The following is a 6,163-nucleotide window of genomic DNA, read 5'->3' as shown; positions in this document are numbered from 1 at the left end:
AAAAAAAAAAAAAAAAAAAAAAAAAAAAAAAAAGTAGTACCAAGCATTCTGGAGTTGCCTAGTGCGGTGCTTGCTGTAGGCTACGTCAGCAGTAAGATCTAGGAAAGAAAGAAAAAAAAGGTGTAAAGGTAGCAGCGAAGCAGCGAGTGCAATAAGCGTCAAGGGCACTCAGCGCAAGACGCGGAGCGAAGGGAGATCCCCGCAGSGGGCCCTCTCCTTGCCGCGTTTCTCCTCGGCGCAGGCGGGCGGGGGGCGGCAGCTGGAGCAGCCCCCGCAGCCGCGGGGCCCCGCGGAGCGGAGCTGGGGAGCGCGGCCGGGGGCGCGGGGGCTGCGCGCCCCGCTCGCGAGCGCCGACCGGCACAAAGCGCAGCGTGAAAACTTCGAGTCCGGGGCCTCTAGCATGTCCTGCCACAAAGACAGTTTACTGGGGAAGGCTGCCGTTGACATTATTATTATTATTATTATTATTATTATTATTATTATTATTATTATTATTATTATTATTATTAATCTATTGCTCGGGTTCTCAGCGATGCAGGTCATTTGACTTTCCCTCTATGCTACGAAAAACCGACCGCAGCCGAAGGTCACCTTCATTCGGAGCCTTGGAACCATAGTGCTAGAGAAAATACTGAGGCGCCAAGTGTGACTTTGTGGCGACAGTGAGGCAGCCCGCTACCTGTTTGCTACAGGAGCCTTCGGCGCCCGCGGTCATAGAAATGTTCGCAGCGATCCCCTTTCTCCTTACTTCTTTATTCCTTTTCTTTCTTTTCTTTCTTTTTTTTTTTTTTTTTAATGCACATAGGCATATTCCTATGCATGTGTATATATACATATATATACATGCATACATTTGCACACACACATCTTCCCAGTGAATTGGTTAGTTACACGGGGGAGAGGCGCTTGCCATTAATCTGGGAACAAACTGCTAACCTCGGTGACTGGTATTTTAGCTTTTCTTTTCTCACTTCTCTTAGTGCGGGGAGAGCAGTAAAGCCTGTGTGGACTGATTGTGAGGGGCTCTGCTGGAATTTGGCAGGCCAGGGGCTTGGAGAGAAGCCCCATGCTGACTCCTATTCAGCGGGCCAGTTTTCCGCGAGCTTTGGAAGTTTCACTCAGCCGTGCACTCAATGGCTTCACAAAGCTGATTACAAGCTTCAGCGCATTCCTGAAGGAGCCAAAAGCGACGCAGGTGCAAACGAGCCGAGGGAGCCCCTTATCCCGGTGACAGAATGGGACAAGCTGGGAAAGGCTTGGACCACACAAATCCAAGGCTCACCAGGCAGCAGCAAGCCTGCCTTGGGAACCGGGGATCATTATCCGCTCCATTCAGCGGGGACCCAGAAACCGCAGCAGCACGTCCCTGCGCTGGGGACAGCTCCGGCTCTACCGCGCCAGCAAGGAGCAGCACCGCTTCACCTGACATCCCCTACCGGGTGTTTCTTTTTTCTCTTTTTTTTTTTTTTTTTTTTTGTACTACTTTCGCCTTTGCCTAATGCATAAGACAAAAACACCTACCTTCGATCGCTCTCCCATCCCGACCTGTTTTCTAGCTCTGCATCTATTGGGTTTCAGTCTGACACTTAAAGTGTCTGTGTGTGTGTGTGTATATATATATATGTATATATATGTGTGTGTGTATATATATATATATATATATATAAGTGCTCCAACACACGCTAATTGAGCCCTTGGTACCCTTCCCCCCGTGCCCTTCATTGCTTTCCCACATAAAAACAGTGCTTAAGGATCTGCCTGAGGATCCAGTACAGAAAACGCACTGATCCGAAATAGCAGGTTCTCTCCCGACTGAAGTTCGCTGACAAACACCCCATTTTGGAGGCTGCCTTTAATTCCAGAGAGAACCCAGCCGGCGCTGCACCCGGCTTCTCTCCCCCCTCCGCAATTACGCGTTCTGCCCGATTCCCACAGAAACCCCCCGCGACACAAGCGCCTGGTGAATGCTTAGCGACTTCATGAAAGCAGCCCACGGTCCCTGCCCTTCCTGCCTCCCCAGGGAGAGAGGGGGTGGCGAGGAACCGAGGGGGGTCTCGGCRCCGGAGAGCGCGAGGCGAGATTCCCTTTAATTCGGGGTTCCTGGGAGGAGCTCCCTTCGCCTCCGCTCCCTCGCCCCCTTTCCTCGCTGCCGTCCTTCCTCTCCAGTCGGGAGAAGAAGCTGCACTTTACTTTGCTGCGAAATTAATTACGGCCCTTCCTCGCTATCAATTACCGAGGAATCAGCCCTTTCTTCGCAGAGGAGAAATAATCAAAAGGCTTTCAATCTGGGGGGGGGAATGGGGGAGTGGGGAGGTGGGACCTCGGAGCACATAATGCAGCCAGGGGGCTGCCACGCTCCTGGCCGCTGGTTTCATATGCAAATGGCGAGGCTGCCTCCAAGTTATCATTTCAGTTAGATTTTTTTTTTTTTTTTTTGGTAATGTTATTATTGTGTCGGCATTTTTTTAATAGCCACATGCCCCCCCGCTCCCCCACCCCGCCTTGAAACGAGGTTTTCTTGGCGATCGGCCACGCCGCTTCTTCCTCGGGCACCTCTCCCCCCGGGCTTGCGGCTGCCCCACGTCCCCGTTCATTTCGCCCTAYAGAAACGAGGGCAGCGCGGCCGGGCAGCCGGCATTAAAGCGATCTCGCCGCKCCGGGGCTCGACCTCCTCTCCGCGCTGCTCCGCGGGGTCCGCCGGGTTCCGCGGCCCGCCTCGTCCCCGCACCGGGCACCCGCAGCCCGCGGCCGTCGGCGAGCGGCTGCCTTGGCAGAAAGGTGCAGCTTTGCGATGTTCTTTTGTCTGATAACTAATTCAAGTTAATGCGATCTTTATGTAAAGCTAACAGCGGATAATTGTCTATTTTCTCGCCAACAATCTCCATCACAATCACTTATCTGGAAACCTGCGGTTGTATTAATCGTTATATTTCCCGAGATAAGCGTCTCTCGAATTATCAGTAAACACTGGAGGGAAATTAAACAAACTCCGGAGGCACTTAAGTTTCCTCCACAGCTTTTAACCCCCTCCGTTGGGGAGGAAAAGGGCAGGGAGGGGAAAGGATGAGGAAGAAAAATTGGTGACTGAAGCAAAAGATGAAAGGGGATGTGTAGAGCAGAAGACAAGGGCCTGAACTTCGAGATAAATTTGAAGAGTCCCCATGGCGAGGGGAAGATTCAGTGCATCTGAATCKGACGCACTCACACACACCTTACACTGTTCAGTGCCCAGGGTCCGACTTAGCAGCCCTCGGGACCTTGTTGGCAATTCCCGTAAATCATGTAATTAAGTGTATTAGGGGCTGCAGGGGAAAGAAAGTGGCTAGGAGAGAATACACCGAAAGATTAAGCAGAAGTTGCCTAGCTTTAAGTCTGTTGTACGAGGAGGAGAGAGTTCTGCTTCTTTCGGAGAATCACCATATTAGCACAATTATTGGCAATATTTATACTAGAGAGTAATCTGAACCCCAGGAGGGTAACGGAGAGTGCGAGAGAGCGAAACTACTGTGGGAATATGTTTTACTGCTCAGATCCCATCAGTTCTGTTAGGTGTAAAGAAATTATAGCAAATTGTGCTGGAAAACCCTCCAGGGAAAACATACTTGTATGACAAAGATTTTGTCTTTTTGAGATGAAGTCAAAACATCGGTGTAAAATGAAACTCATTTTAGGGGCGCTGCCATTGTATGTGTTTACTCGAGCACCTGGGAAGGGGTGGGGGCGACAAACTATGACATTTTATAGGGGAACTTGGGGCAATAGAGCTTTTCCAACTTCTATGGGGGGAAAAAAAAAGAGGTTTGTTCCAGGCTCTCTTTTCGGACCATCTGAGACAACCGCTCCAAGCCCAGAAAATACTGCAGTCCTCCTGTGCTGTGTGGTGCTTGCTAATAACTGTCCCCGCGCTTTGCATTTGTAGGAGAGTTTTCCACGTTCAAAGTGCCTTGTGAACATTAACTAATTAATCCTGGCACTTAGTTACAGAGTGGGCACCAAGGAATTTCACAACTCATCTCTGTGATGTGCTTTACTTATTGTCCTCTTATGATTTTAATAAGTAAGTTTCAATATGTAGAGGTTTCCAGTGGCAGAGCTCCCATCTTTGCCAGGGGAAAGAAAGGGTTAGAAAAAAAATTCAAATCAAGAAAAAAGAAGTCAAAACAAAAAACAAATCTGCAAACTTTGAATACAGATGTTTATTTGTCAGCACATATGTTTATGTGTCAGCAGAGAATATTGCCACATATATGTGTGTGTGTATATATATATATATATATATATATAAAACCCCCCAAAAAATACAAATAAAAAAGACAAATCCAGAACTACTTAAATTCTCGGACTGTTTGTTTCTCTTGTGTTAAAAGTTCCCAGGGTAGCTTTTTCTTGCAGCATTTGAGAATCATCCCACTTCATCTCTCACCTGAATCTTGTCATCTGTGCCATCTTGAAGTGATCTGTGAACAATGCTGGTCCCTTGGACAGCCCAAGCTGGTCAATCAGGCAGAACAGACTATGCAAATGGAATGGAAAGGCGAAGCGATGGAGAACACTGGCCTCCATTGTCTTGGGAATTTCAAAGCGAAGCCCAGCTGCAGCAGGCGTTGCTGTCTCGGACCCTTGGTTGCTACTCTAATGTCATCATTGCACAACATCACATTTTGAAAACTATACAAGCTGAATGCATGAGCAGCCCTTCGCAAGGATTTCACTCCTCCACGACATCTTTCGGAGTCACCGAAAAAAAAAAAAGGAGGGGGGACCCACAGAACAACTGGGGACTGGGATTTGAGCCACATTGTCCGATGCGATCTCTGGGTGCCTTTTCCTACACTCGTAATAACTGTGGTAGAGTTGATGCTAAATATCTTTTGCAACCTTTTGGTGAATGCATTCCCCCTTTTTTCCCCCCTCTCCAACTCCTGCCTCACTCCCCCCAGTCAAATTGGATAGTTTTTTAAGTTATATTTAACTTATTTTAGGTGGGGTCAATTCAGGCAATTTAATGAGCTAGCTCTGAGGAAACGTTCCCGAGAGCAGGCAATGAAGTATTTATTCATAACTGCCTCAAAAACTTCAGATACACAGGGCTTTAGAAAAGTCAGGCAGTGTCTTTACAAGTGATTAATGCAGCAGTTAAGCTGTATTTTTATGGGGCCGCTAAGAGATTTTTTTTTTTTTTGAATACTGGCTTCTTAATACAATCATGCAGTTGCCACTCCTAAATATTCATTAAAGTCTTGCTGCAGAGCTCCCCTTTGCAATGTTGGTACCAAAGTTTAACATGTTTAACTCGATGTGAAAATGTAGCTTTTACTGCAGTAAAGCTGAGAGATGTAGGATGATTAATGTGCATTTTAAAGTGGCTAAGTCCTTGCCCGTGTTTCACTCACCATTTCTTTTATTTTCTTTTGTCTGTAGGTGACATTTGTGATCACCATGTGGTGAGCAGAGGAAACTCCCCTCTTTTCCATCCTCATCTCAGGAGCCTTCACTCAAGGAGCAAAGGTCTGTGTGATCAGTATCTTAAAACGTTGGGGACTGAACCTTTACTTCATTGCTGTCTGYTATCTCTCAGGAACTGGTGGATCAAGAACTTCTTCTCCAGCAACAAACCTACTGCAACGAGCCTACAGAGATGGACAATACCATAGCCAGACTCGGACACTGACTAACTCATAGATGGAGGGTCATACTTCTGAGTATGTGTGGGCTATCTTTACCATTCATGCAGGAACAGAGAACAACATTTCATCAGACTAAGAGAACAAGTCAAAAAAACTATTAATTACGTTTATTGCAGATCCGAGATTAACTCATTTTTTCTCCTTCCTGTAAACTAGTGCTTTTATTTTTGTTGGGGTAATGTATTCTGTGATGACATCATGTAAATTACAAATGAAGCAAAAGATGTAATTACTTAAAAGTTAGGAATTATCCACTACAATTTGATTAACTTCCTAAATTTAACTCCTTTCAGAATCAAGTGTGTTTGTAAGATGAGAAAGATGATAAACAGAAATAAAAATAAATTAATAAAGAAATGTTGAAGTGAATGTGGTAATTAAGTTACTGCATGTGTGCTGCTAGATCTTCTGGCTGAAAGTTTCTTTCTCCTAGCCAAAGGCAGAATCTGTAAATTTATCTCTCTAAGGACAAGTTC

The 6,163-nt window shown here is 46.5% G+C and overlaps 1 long non-coding RNA gene across 1 annotated transcript in view; it reads left to right on the top strand.

The window, feature by feature from the left end:
• The window catches only part of LOC112945135, a 17,659-nt gene extending 11,740 nt beyond the window's left edge, over positions 1–5,919 (top strand). Inside the window, exon 2 of the long non-coding RNA XR_003248957.1 lies at positions 5,422–5,919. This is a non-coding gene — a long non-coding RNA (uncharacterized LOC112945135). The remainder of the gene's footprint in view (positions 1–5,421) is intronic.
• Positions 5,920–6,163: the final 244 nt, after the last annotated feature.

The sequence above is a fragment of the Nothoprocta perdicaria genome, unplaced genomic scaffold (genome assembly GCF_003342845.1).
Source record: "Nothoprocta perdicaria isolate Ctin4 unplaced genomic scaffold, notPer1 scaffold_183, whole genome shotgun sequence".
Lineage (NCBI taxonomy): Eukaryota > Metazoa > Chordata > Aves > Tinamiformes > Tinamidae > Nothoprocta > Nothoprocta perdicaria.
The sequence above is the reverse complement of the archived record's forward strand: the minus strand, read 5'-3'. Positions and strand labels throughout refer to the sequence as shown.